Raw genomic sequence first — 15009 nt, forward strand, 5'->3', positions numbered from 1 at the left:
GGGATATGGACCGATATAAACGACTTTTTCAAGATGCGTATTTTCGTGTCAAACGCCAGGAAAGGGGTCACGTCGGAATTGATTAAACTGGTCGAATGTTAGTGTATTACTTCAAGTTAAGTGGTGGAAGAACTGAGAAACCAGGTTCGGGAGTCAAGGTGCGGGACGTCCGTGCTACGTGACGGAAGACCAAAAGTCCGAGGATTGTCGGCTCTCTAAAGCAGGATAGGCACCGGTCTGTGGCAAATCCGACAGCAGAGTACCTCTTATTAGATACTAGCATATTGTGTTTAAAATTATAACACTCTAAAGGACATTCAGCTGGGTTTTCACTGAACCGGTGGTAGTAATAGAGGATACCGAGACAGCTATGGACAGCGTGAGCGCTATAGCGTATAGTCTGCGTCCCGCTAAGATTCGTGTCTTCCGTGATGGTGATGGCATTTTTCAACAGGGTAACTATCCATGTAACAAGACCGAAATCGTACTACAACAGTTTTAGGAACACGATAGTGAACACAAGGGGATGTGTTGGCCTGATCTGCATCGGCTGAATCACATCTGGGACGGTATCGTGCGCCATCTCCGCGTCCAAAAACCAGCGGCCCTTAATAGCGTGATCTGTTGGTACACTTTTGTGTTACTTGCAGCCGAAAACCTACCATCGACTTGTCATAACAATGCTTTGCGGAACTGCTATTTCGCGTCCAAAAGATGAGTAAACACGTTATTAATTAGGATGCCATAATATTTTTGATCGTTAACTTATTAAGTGTACAAAAATGTTATTTGGAACTTACTTTTACGAGGAGCGTTCAATATGTACGGCAATTCCTCTTCTGAAAGCAGCGTGGTTTTATTCGGGGTTCCAATATTTCTTATTAATCCCCACTCTTTTGGCTACAAAACCCAATTTTCCAGAATAATCTCCGTTAATTGCGACTGCTTTAGGCCACCTTACTGGGAGGGCCTATATACCCTCATTGTACCTCCTACTGGTCGAAGGCGGAGCCAGTGTCTTGCTGCATCAGTAACCTCTCCATAACCATCGTACTACTTGTCGCGGAGTGCATCCTTCATAGGCCTAAACAGATAGGTGCCTTCTGTTAGGAGGAGAGGAACCCAGCAGGCATTTTACTGTTGTAATCTAACGTTCGCAAAATTAATAATTTAACAGGGGAAATTAGAAATTGTGATTGGTGAACCCGGAACCCAATACCCGGAACCTAGTTGTTTGATATCGCCTGTCTAATGGTTTTCAGGAACAACAACGTGTTTTTTAATATTTCGAGTAATTCTCAGTTATTTCAAAAATTTTAAATGCTGTCGTAGCATACCTCTTAAGAAGTGTAATATTATGTTGAAATATACGACAGGCATTACAGTTAGAAACTGTTTGTTTTGTAGCAGCATAACATTCATCCACTATTTGAGAATAAGAGTGCGTAACCGCTTAGAACTTTTGTTGGCATAATTAAACACCTTTTCTAAACATTTTCTTCCTTATACACTTATTGTCAAATATTCAAGACCATAGATAATTTGTAAACAAATAATATGCCGAAAGCTACTTTATCCTTGGGACATTAACGAATCATGGGTTTACTGGTTTAATACTGAGCTGGCATTGATTCAAAATACACTATGTCATCAAAAGTATCCGGACCCCTGGCTGAAAATGACTTACAAGATCATGGCGCTCTACATTAGTAATGATGGGATTCGATATGGTATTGGACCACCCTTAGCCTTGATGACAGTCTACACTCGCAGCCAGATGTGGAACGTTTCTTGGTGAACGGCAGCCCATTCTTCACGGAGTGCTGCACTGAGGAGAGGTATCGATGTCGGTCTGTGAGGCCTGGCACGAAGTCGGAGTTGCAAAACATTCCAAAAGTGTTATATAGGATTCAGGTCAGGACTCTGTGCAGGCCAATCCTTCTCGTGTAACCACTCTGCCACAGGCCGTCCATTACTAATAGGTGCTCGATCGTGTTGAAAGATGCAATCGCCATCCCCGAACTGCTCTTCAACAGTGGGAAGCAAGTAAGTGCTTAAAACATCAATGTAGCCCTTTGCTGTGATAGTGACACGCAAAACAAGGGGTGCAAGACCCCTCCATGAAAAAATAACCACAACATAACACCACCGCCTCTGAATTTTACTGGTAAAACTACATACGCTGACATATCAGGTTCACCGGGCATTCGCCATACCCACACCCTACCAATCGCATCGCCACATTATGTACCGTGATTTCAGCTGTTCAGTCGTCCTATGATTACGCTCCTTAAACCAAGCGAGGAGTCGTGAGCCTCTTACCGGCTTGAAGTGTGGATTATGAGCAGCTGCTCGACCATGAAATCCATGGTTTTTCATCTCCCCCCTAATTGTTATAGTACTTGCAGTGGATCCTGAGGCAGTTTGGATTCCCTGTGTGATGGTATTGATACATTTCTGCCTATTATACATTACGACCCTCTTCAACAGTCGGCGGTCTCTGTCAATCAATAGACGATGTCGGTTTGTACGCTTTTGTGCTGTACGTGTCCCTTCACGTTTCCACTTCACTATCACATCGGAAACGGTGGACCTAGGGATGTTTAGGAGTGCGGAAATCTCGTGTACTGACGTATGACACAAGTGACACCCAATCACCTGACCACGTTCGAAGTCCGTGAGTTCCGCGGAGAGCCACATTCTGCTCTCTCACGATGTCTAATGACTACTGAGGTCGCTGATATGGAATAACGGGCAGTAGGTGACAGCACAATGCGCCTACTATGAAAAAACATGTTTTTTATGGTATCCGGATACCTTTGATCACATAGTGTACATTTTCAGAAACTTATTCCTCGAATTAAGGTGTTTTGATACTAGTAGACTTTTGTTGGCCAGAAATACCCTTTTTGCCAGTGACAGTCTGCTTTATATTTCCTCCTTGCTCCGGCCGTCATTGGTTATTTTGCTGCCTAGTTAGCAGAATTTCTTAACTGTATCTATTTCGTGACCATCAATCCTGATGTTGAGTTTCTAGCTGTTCTTATTTCTGGTACTTCTCTTTACTTTTGACTTTCTTCAATTTACTCTCAGTTCATATTCTGTACCCATTAGACCACTTATTCCTCAGCAGATCATGTAATTCTACTTCATTTTCGCTCACGGTAGCAATGTCGTCGGCGAATCTTGTCACTGATATCCTTTCACTTTGAATTTTTGTTCCACTCCCGAGTGGCACTTTACTACTATATTTCTTTCTAATTTTCTGCATTAATTTCTCTTTATTTCCAGTGTTGCTTTCAGTAGTGATAAATTCATTCATTCTGTTGACGGCTCACTTGCATCAGAATTTGATGTTTAGCGAGTGTGTTTGAGTTTTGGACCCGCGTACGTGATGTTGTACACCAATTCCTTCATCACCTGGTTTGATTTACGTCTTACGTAGCCTATCTCACTGGAAGAAAATCATGCAAATGTCTTGATAGTAGTAAATTAACACACTAATTTGCCCATTGCATTTTCCTCATAGCTTAGATACTAACTAGTTACTAAAATATAACTTAGAATAGCTACAACTTATACTACTGTATCACTATTTCGGCCCACTAATCGCATAAGGCAGTGGGCTAAATTGTATAATTAATGAGTTGTTTGGAAGTAAAGAATTTTTTTTAATGTCTTGATAGGTTTCTGTCAAGCGTTATCTTTCAATGTAGGGAAATGATACTTGGCGGTTCTTCTTTCTGCAATTGCAGCCCATGTGTACGAAGAAAGTGTACCGTACCTTAAGGTATCATAAATATTTTGCGTTGTTACTTATTACTACCCATATTACTATTGTATTGCCACTATAGTGATGGGTTTTGTACTTCGTTACCTAATGAGCCCAACTTGTATTCTAGACTTGTTTATAAAATGTAACTGATTAAGTCTAGAGAAACTGAAACTTACCTCTTACTGATGTGAATGCTTTTCCCGGAGATATAGTGGCGTTTATATCAGTTACCATCTATCCCATGTATTCACAAGCATAAAACACTCGATGTCATGGAGCTTACCTCACCAGATGCCTCGTGTCTGTCGTGTGGCCAAGTATTTCAATTACTTGTAATTCTCAGTCGCACAATATAAGCCGACGAGCACTTTATTCGTTACCACGTGCAGTACATTTCTATGAAACAGAATAAAGGAACCGTTTATCAGACTCTGAATTTATATGCTTACAATCTGCAGTCAGTTGCATACTTATTTTTTTGATTTTCAGTATTCATGCAGGACTGCCTTTGTTGAATCAGCAACAAATAACCACTCTTCACATGCTGAATGAACCTTATTAAAATCTGTAATCAGTGGTGTATATTCTTTTTGCTTTTCAGCATATTTGAATGGACTTTCTTGTTTTATAGAAAGCTTTCCACATATGACCTCCTTTGAGGAAGAATCCTGTAACATAAATTTTCTGAGATCCAAAATAATGTATTCTGAAGGCACTAGTCGTTCATTTGGCGTATTCTGGCAGGTGATCCCAGCTACTATTTCAGCAACATTAAACCAATAACAGTCGGCTTACCCTTCAAAGATTAGTCATAATACACTACATAAAAACTAATAAATCCTGTAATTGATCTACCTTGCCACGTAGGTAACAATAGATCCACCAGACTTATAGATGAAGTGTATTGTCTTTGCAGTTCAAAACTTGTACAAACGTATTTAGTTGTGTAATGGAACCAGCCCATAACACATCCCATCGTGACAATACTGATTAGTGTTTAATTTTACTATTCAGGGAGTGTTTCTGTAAGAAAAATTGTTCAGAATGAAAAGCCGATGTGGTATAATAATAGGTATGCCACCAGCGTAAACAAGTGTTTTTAAACTAAAACTAGTACTATGTAACAAATTTTGACGTTGCTTGAAGTTGTACAGGATTATTTTAGATTTCAGGAAAAGATTTGTTAAGTTTTATACCCACCCACAAACGAACGTTATACAGTAGTACATTCCTTTCTAAACACGGTGTATCTTGTCACTATTTCCTCTTTAGCGGTTATATATGTTAGGTAGTACATCATTCCACGTATGACTGCTAGATTATGTTGTTGTCTGGCGATAGCGGAAGAAACAGAAAGGCGGCATGTGATCTAATAAATAATATTTTGTTGTTGATTATAAAGAATGTGTTTCCTATCGGTTATTATTTTCATATTCTGTTGAGCGCCGATGGAAAATGCAGTCAATGCTAATACTTTTAGTTGATTGATAGTTATTTACGAAAATCGTTAGCTCATTATTGGGCTGCAGGCTTTACATGAAAGTTCACTAGGTGTATCCTTCAAGAGGGAGTTAACAACACCACGACTCATGAATGACACAGGTACTCCAAACAAAACTAGTTTTATCCAAAAGGTGTTTGGCAGTGTCTGATACCTGACTAAGGACATCTGCCACAGAGCGAAATCGTCCGGTGTAGCTGCAGGATGGTTTCGTGAAGAAAATTTCAAAAGCAACCAGAGAGGATTTCTGATTATGGAAGCGACATTTCTGAGCGCTTTAGTGGCCGTTTCCCGCACAGACGGAATATTTTCTTGAACCAGCCCCCTTACGCGCACTGCAGTAAAAGCCACCGTCGGCATAAAGTCGCCCTTCCAGACGCGTTTCTTTACGATCACTCCGTGGAGTGGCCCGCAGGCCTGACGTTATTGTGTTTGCTCGTTCTCGCGCAAGCAGGCGTTTGAAACAGGGCCCCAGAAGTAATTGAATGCAAACAACAAGGAAGAAGATAAAATAGCTCACATTCCGGCAGCAAACGAACAAAGAAATTGAAAAAAGTATTATGTGTGTGCTGGAGAAACGAGAGGGGAATACGTGGTATGAGGCCAAATTTACAATCTCTATGTTCCTATACTAAAAAATGAGAATGCGAAGAAAAATCACATTTGAATCCCGGCTTCACTGCTTCACATTCTTGAGTGCCTTATCTTTATGTATTACTTGATCGCTGCGAATTTTGTATCGTCTTCCGTTATGAACTTATCGTCTTTAGTAATGGGTCATATTCTTGAAACTCCTTAACTTTTAAATATAGATAATCAGCAGTAGCGGCTGAAAACTTGTGGTATAACAAGCCAATTACATCCTACCGACGGATTTGTAAAAGGAATATGCTTCCGAGACCCTGTTGCTCTTGGCGTGGGAACATGCCCAAAAGGCAATACTCAACGGCTTTCGCATGACGAAGCAATAACAACCTCTACCAACAAAGGTACAAAATACGTTTCCACCACAGGACGTAACTGAAAACAGATTAGGCAAATACTCGCAGTTAATGCTTCATTTCGATCTACGAGAGTGGACTCCCAATGCGAAGATGACCATGAGATATAGACTTGAAAAAAAGAAAGAAAGAGACAGAAACAGAAACAGAACGTTGCGTTTTATGAGAATGAATTCGTGTTGGCAGGAGACTAAAATTTGTAAGGAAGAGAGAAAATCTGAAAGGAAAAATTTAAGGCTCCTTTGCGGTTAGATAAATATAAGGTACCGTCACCGGCAGCAGAATATGGTATGACGGTAGTAGGAGTCATTATAAATAGGAAGGTAGAAGAGAGAGTGAAAGTGAACAGTGAGCAGTTAACTGCAATAATTATTCCCATCATAATCATCAAGAGTAGAAAATGGGAGAGACAAAATTAAGTGAAACGAATGCAGTTGAGGACAAACCTTTGGTAACAGAATTATTAATTCTGTCGGCTGCTAAAGAATGAAACAAACACTTTTCACAAAATAAAGTGTTACAGTGGTACAAATAACAGATAAACTAATGGCTGCAGGAACAATGTGAAGAAATCAGGAAACATAATGTCGTCGGAAGGTCTCATTCATTGTTAAAGCGAAGGGGTCAGCACTAATATTTCGAAAGGAAATTCACCACTAAACGCAGGTATGACAGCGGGGATATCGAAAGAGTACACCAAGACCCTAACGAGGGACATAGACTGCCTAATGACGTAATATGAGGAGCAAGACTTAGTATCAAGTAATACCGAGAGCACAGATGAAATTCCTATGGAATTCCAAATATCGTTGGGAAAGTTGGAACAAAACGACTATTTAATTACATTTGTAGAATCTATTAGTCTGGAAACAGTCCATCAAACTTTCGGAAAAGTGCCATCCACACAACACAGGGAATAGCAAGGTGAGCGCAAGAACCATCGCACAATAATATTGACATCTGTTGAGCCCAAGCTACTGACAATGATAACGTACAGAGCAATGTAAGATATCATCACGTTTGTCTCTGTTAACAGCCCTCAGTTCAAAGATGCATTCGATAACGCTAAGTAAGACTTTCGTTGAAACTTTTAACCTAGAAAAGCCCTTCGACTACACAATTGGGGCAAAAAGTTTGCGTCTAGCGGTTCTAGGCGCGCAGTCCGGAACCGCGCGACTGCTACGGTCGCAGGTTCGAATCCTGCCTCGGGCATGGATGTGTGTCATGTCCTTAGGTTAGTTAGTTAGGTTAGTTAGGTTTAAGTAGTTCTAAGTTCTAGGGGACTGATGACCACAGATGTTAAGTCCCATAGTGCTCAGAACCATTTGAACCATTTTTGAACCAAAAAGTTTGCAATGTTCAAGCGTAAGCATATTAGAGTAAGGGAAAGAAGGCCCGTTTGCCAAACTAAGCATGAAAGCAGATTAAGAAAGCTCTGAGAAGGGATTCTGCGTTATTCCCTTTTGTACTATTCAGGTATGCACATCTGTGAAGCAGTAAGCTTCAGGATCGGGATTAAAACTGAAGATACAGGATTACGTTTTAAGAGTAAATCACAGATACATAACAAACAATAGCAGAAATGATAATAGCGATGTATCTAATATCAGAATTTGACACTACGAACTATTCTAAGTTAAAATTCTTCTGCGTTGGAAAGAAGTGGACACATGACGGTCTACGCACGGGCGACGTAAAATACAGACTAGAACAGACAGGACAATGCCTGCTAAGTGAAGGCTACCAGTAACAAATACCGGCCATAGCTTGAAGGAGAACTGCGTGATAACTTACTTTTAGAGCAGAGGATAGTATGGAAGGGAATCAATGAATGTGTCCAAATCGGTAGAGGAGTAAATCGATTCGTTTTCGATTGGGTTTTCATAGGAGAATGTTGATACCACAGCTAACATTCCTATGGAATTCCAAAGATTGTTCGGAAAGTTGGAACAAAACGGCTATTTAATTACATTTGTAGAATCTATTAGTCTGGAAACATTCCATCAAAATTTCGGAAAAGTGCCATCCACACAACACATTAATGTGGGCACCACCTATGCTCGACGTCAACGTGCAATAACCACTCTCAGACGGCAGGTGGCAGCACTAGCAGTGGAGGGAATGTATAGTGTATCAGGTGGGACGTTTAATACAGCGCAATACTTGTCATTATGCGAAAACGGAGTGATTTATCTGACATCGAAAAGGGCATGAGCATTGGCTGTCGCACCGAGGGTAGAAGCATTTCCCAAACGGTTAAGATTGTGAACTGTTGGCGTGTCGCCGTCGTTAAAGTTTACAGCGCATAGAAAAGAAACGCTGTTCAGAAATGGCGCCGTGGCAATTGTGGTGCTTCATGGGCTATAGACGACATGGGTTAACGACGGTTCGGGCGAATAGACTCGCAGTAGTTGAACAACTGACTGCCCAGATGAACCGAGGGGCTACCACCAATGTCTTCTCAACGGTCATCCAGCGAAAGTTGCTGCCTCTGGGACTTCGCAGCAGGCTCCTAGTTCGTATACCCATGTTGACAGCTGTTCGTCGGTGACCAAAGGTTGTCCCTCTTAAATGAATCACTTTTTATCCTCCAGCGGCTTGACACGCCTTAAACCAAACACCCTGCCACCATTGTCGGAAGTTTCCAGGCCGGAGGAGGGAGCGTTATGTTCTGTGGAATGTTTCCTACATGGTTTCGTCATTCTGGAAGGCACAGTGGATTAACACAAATATGCATCCAGCCCTGGGGAGAATGTCCAAGACTATATGCAATTTTTTTTTCCTCGTCACAATGAGCTCAATCAGTAGGACATTGCAACATGCCTCACAGCTCACAGTATAAGTGCGTGGTTCGAGGAGTACCAGTGTGTGTTTACCCTGCTTCCCTGGTCACCAGACTCCACGGATTTAAACCCAAACGAGGTTCTGCGGGACCACCTGGATTGGGCTGTTCGCGCCGTGGATCCTCAGCCGAGAAAGATACCGCAGCCGACCAAGGCACTGGAGCTGACACTCCTCTCCATTCCTGTCGGTAACTTGACAACCCCACTAACTCATTTCCTGCAAGTCTCACTGCGATCAGTGCTGCAAGAGGTGGTTACTAATGGCTTTGACAGATGTTCACATTAATGTGCCTGGATCTTGTAGAAGACTGATGGGAAAAAAAATGAAGACGTTCTCTACAGTAACGGCGAGGTGAGGAATACAGTTTTGACAAGGATGATAGGACATCAAGTAATAACTTCCATAGTAAATGAGGTGAAGTGCATAAACTGCAGGGGAAGACAGCGATTGGAATGTAGTCAACAAATCATTCAATATTTCGGCTGAAAGTGCTACTCTGAGATGAAGAGATTGGCACAACAGAGAAATTCGCGAGGGACCGCGTCAAACCAACCAGAAAATTGATGATATCCCCAAAAGCAGCTAGATAACAGGCAGCAATGTAGATACGCAGAATACCACATGTGTTAACAATACTATCACATAACTTACGATTACAACAAGTGTAAACGAAGTACATTACCAGAATGAAGTTTCAACCTGCAGCGGAGTGTGCGCTGCTTTGAAACTTCCTGACAGATTAAAATTGTGTGTCAGACCGGAAACTTGAATCTGCGCCCTTTGCTTTTCGCGAGTCAGAACTCTAACATATTCTCTTAGTTGCTTGCAGAGTACAGATGCGTTCCAGTACACACTTTTAATCTGTCAGGAATTTTCAGAGTACATTACAGTACTTGAGATTTTCAGAAATTTTGACTTATCATAGATCTCGACTTACTGTTTCAGTGCAGTCATGGTATTTCAGGCTCAGTCAGGATATATTTGTATCAAGAAGCCTCATACTGGCCTCCAGCATTTACTTTCTGTTGTGTCAAATACCACTGTTGTTTCTGCACATTTTCAGTTGCCAGGGTTTAGTTTCTGCTTTTTAATCTGATGTAAGGTATGTTTCAGCTGTGTCCTTTTCTTTACTTTATTTTTGAATGCAAAGAGAGTGGTCAGCGCGAGAGATCCACATGCGGGGGACTCGTGTGCTATTCCCAGTACTGCCAGATGTTTTTCCTTGGTGCGAGGACTGGACCAGGCTGCACTCAATTTCGTGATAACAATTCCGGAGTTATCTCACTGAGATGTAGCGGTTCCAAGGTCGGATCATACAGAGTGGCTGCGAGTGCTTTGTGGTGATGCCGTGCCCCTCCATACGGCGACCGATTAAGGATGACACGGTTGTTAGTCAAGTGTAGCGTAGTCTTCAGTCCTGACGGCAAGATTTCCTATTTTTGAGGTAATAACTGAGGGTTGTACATTATTCTTTGGTCCGTGGTCATTGATGTCAAACGGTTTCTTTGTTAACACAGTTTAAAGAAACCAACATACGCTAAGCGTTTTCAGCGGAATTTTTTGAAACAGATTTTCAGAATGATGTCCACAGACGTAGAGCTTATAACACTACCGTTCGATACTGCTATACCATAACTTCGAAGCTGGAGGCAGTTTGTAAAATAGAACTATTTTGTTAGAGTTATTATGATATTAAGCAACAGAGCAGTGTTACCCTCTCAGAGGAATTTTGTTATGTTGACCGTGTTGTACCTAACGGAGGTGGCTTATCGGAAATAAGTCACAATTACGTAAATATTCGAACGGTAACAAACACCAATTTGGCCTGTCTACACTAAAGAATAAAGAAAACGGTCGCCAGCCTAATTAGGCAAGAGAATGATTAACATTCTTCTTTAAGAAAATAGGTATGAGTAACTTCAACGGACAAACACAACCTATATTTTGCCACACGCGAGTGCAATGAACACTGACATCTGCATATGTTCACGGTTAAGATTGGAAGCTGACAGAGCAGGACAGACTATTTGCATAAATATAACAGATATCGGAACGCACTATTACTTTGAGGGCTTATTCAAACCGAATAGGTTTTATAACATTACTATTAACATTCACTGCAGAATCATAAACTGGACATAGGTTAAGTATTATTTTTCAAACACTTTCGTAGTTGACATAAATTTATAAATGTAGTTCACTGCAAAATTATGAACCGGTCACAGGTTAAGCCTCTCATAGCTAATTACTTTTCTATTTAGAGTGAAAGTTAAATGGAATCCTCTAACAGATTACTTTTCACTGTTTTTTTCAGTAAAGAAGTTACTGTTTTCATAGGTAGTTGTTTTTCTATTAATCGTTATGCAGTATGAGCACAATAGGCAAACTGTGGATCCTGCTACAACATTAATATACACTTTTATTACACAGAAGAAACAAGTGTTTAGCAAGCATGAGTATATAACTTTCCACTATTGCAGTTTTCCAATTTTACCACAGTGAGACACGATGTTGACAAATTTCCAAGAAACTGACTCACCTTTTAAAATTTACTACAGGCAGCACTATGATCATTAACCAAGCAAAACTTTATAAGCCTCAGTTTTAAGAAATTTTAATATTTAAAAGAAACAGCAAATTGTCTTTATTACCACAGTCTTCTACTTTCAAGTAAATGATTGAATAGGTGACTTTGAAACTCCACAAAACTTTAAATTGGACTGTTTCCATCACTGGGAGGCTTTCACAAGACTACATTTACTACCTCCCACAATTTCACTAAACCCACAGTAAATCTGAATACTCCCTTATTACCAAAGAACAAACAACACTGTTTTATTAACTATTTGGCTTTCAGGCTTTAATTTCTTTCCACAAACTAGGACACTCGGTAATCATAGTTCAAATGGAGAGGAACCTGAGAGGTGTTGTGATAGGGAAAAAAATCGAGGTAGGCATATAAATTCAGTTATAAGTTACCTTATATTTGTGCACACTAAAACATCCAATGAGCTGATCCTTCACTGTACATTACTATAGTGCTCCATTATAGTGATTGCGCAATGTGGTGGCGATTGCATGTTGGTAGGTGGAATTGCAGGTAGAATTACTGGACTCTGTCATTTCTTGGTGGCGATGATAGATACCAATTCCAGAATATTTCCAGCTTTTTATCCATCCATCCGAGGCATTGGAAAGCGGTAGGAAAAGCCTCTCTCGGAACCAGCACAATATACAACTTTTACATGGGCACTGCACAGTTTGGTACCTTGTCCCCGACTGACTTTTGGTTCCACCTTTTCTACCTAGGCCAACCACAATTTGCGCGCGCTACACAGTTCCGTTCCCGAGGGAAACCACTACACCTTTTACATACAAACTAACTAAGAACCTTAAGCGAAGGTCAGCAGTTTACATAACGGCAAACAAACATTTTAAATAAAGCAGAACATTTGCACATATTAGTATTTCTACAAAAAATTATTCACCGAAATTCCAAATGTATACAGTAAGCTTAGTCTCCCTCCAATTGAGACAATGGATTTAAATGACAGATATACTATATTGCATGGAATCAAACCAAGACATCAAAGTTTTTACAAAGAAAGGAGTATACAATTTTGTGTTATCGATTCAATCCAACAACCTTTACAGATACTCAATGTTATAAAATTAAACGAAAACAAAAGGCAAAATAAATCCGTAGAGTATTACAGCTATGGTGTTACAGGCTGCTCCTTAGGGAAGATGTGAAATAATTTGATTGTGCACTAACGAAAGCTTTCCCTGAACGTATTGCGGAATGCAAGAAGAATTTACATAGTGAGTCCCTCGCCTTCGGTCTGTACGCATAGTAGGACGCTGAAACATCGAACGTGTGTTAATTAAGTGAGTGGTCAACGCGAGAGACCCGCATGCGCGGGACACGTGTACTGTTCCCAGTACTGCCAGGCATTTTCCCTTGGCAGGTAATTAACTGTTCCACTTTCTACCATGGGATGAAAATATGCCACTATAAGCTATCAGAATGTGAAGTGTTTCCCGTTTAGATTACACTTTGCTGTTTGTCTCTTGGCGATACGTCCGAATATCTTTTGTGAAGTGATTGTTGGTGTAAGAAACGGCCATCGAGATGAAAGACCGTGTACTGCTGATAAAGTTGTATTATTACAACGGCAGCAGCAACACTGCTGCCCTGCGGCGATATCATAGGCACAAACAGTTGCCAAGGGGCCAAATGTCAATATTTTATATCAAGTCATTAGTTTTCTGACTGGTTTGATGAGACCAGGCACGAATTTCTCCTCCCTTACGAACTCTTCATCTCAAGGTAGCACTTGTAATATACGTCCTCAATTATTTGCTACATGTACAACGATTTTTGTCTTCCTTAACAGTTTCTACCCTCTGCAGCTCCCTCTGGTACCATGGAAGTTACAACCTGACCCCTTAACAGATGTCCTATCTTCGTACCCCTTACTCCAGTAAATGTTTTCCATACATTCTATTCTTCGTTGATCCGGCGGATAATCTTATCATTCCGTAAGTCCACCTTATTTTCAACATTCTCTAGTAACACCACATCTCAAATGCTTCGACTCCTTATGTTTCGGTTTTCCCACAGCCTGTATTTCACTACGAGAAGATGCTGAGCTCCAAAGGTTTCTTCAAAGTAATTTATGACTCTAGTTAAGGTCTATGTTTGATACCAGTTGACCTCACTTTATCAGGAATTCCCTTTTAGAAAATGTTAATCCACTTCTTATGTCCGCCTTGCTCCCCCCCCCCCCCCCCCCTGACATTTTGCTGCCCACGTAGCAGAATACCTTAACGTCACCTTCTCCGCGAATCTTGACTTCTATGTTAAATATCTCGCTGTTTCACTTCTTCTACCTTTCATTGCATTCTTCTACCTTCGATTTACGCTCAGTCCAAATTCTGTTTTCATTACATTGCTAATTCCATTCAGCACTTCCTTTAATACTTGTTCACGTTCATTGCGGACAGCAATATCATCAGCGAATCTTATCACTGGTGTCTTTTCACATTGCATTATAATTCCACGATTGAATCTTTCATTTATTTCCATCATTGTTTCTTCCAGGTATAAACTGAACAGTGGGAGGCGAAACTTTATATCCCCGTCTTCCACCCCTTTTAACCAGAGCACATCGTTCTTTGTCTTCCAGTCTTAAATTCCCCATTCGTTCTTGTACATATTGTATATTAAATTTACTTTATTCCATTGCGGCAGAGTGGTAGAGCTGTCAGCTTTGAATTACTTAAAATAAAAAGTCTTAGTTGCAAAGCTGTTTATTATCAATAACTCTTTCACCCTTTTGAAGCAATATCAGGCTGTGTAAAAGTGGCTGGATATGGGAACCCATCCGACTTAAAGCCATATAAAAAAAGGGACGCAAATGTAAGGGGTTTTGTAATCCATTCGTCATAAAAACATATAACATGTTAGGTCCGCTTTCCTTTTTATATGTTTTTAAGATGGATGGGCTAGATATCCAGCTATTTTTACACAATGTAATGAGGTTTCAAAACACTGAAACGCATTATATATGTTAAATTAGAACAAACATTGTTTTCATACTGAAATACTGTAGATTACCCGTCCTGCCGTTTAGTTTACATCTATTTTTTGCTGAATTTCCAACATCTTGCGCCATATTACACTGTCGAACGTTTTTTTAGGCCGACAAATCCTATGAAAATGTCTTGTTTTTTCTTCAATCTTGATTCCATTATCAAACGTAATGTCTGAACTGCATCTCTGGTGGCTTTATGTTTCCTACAGACAAACTCATCGTCATCTAACAGATTCTCAGTTTTTTTTCCATGTCTCTGTTTACTATTCATGTCACCAATTTTTATTGTCT

Source organism: Schistocerca nitens, chromosome 1 (genome assembly GCF_023898315.1).
Source record: "Schistocerca nitens isolate TAMUIC-IGC-003100 chromosome 1, iqSchNite1.1, whole genome shotgun sequence".
NCBI classification, from domain to species: Eukaryota; Metazoa; Arthropoda; class Insecta; order Orthoptera; family Acrididae; genus Schistocerca; species Schistocerca nitens.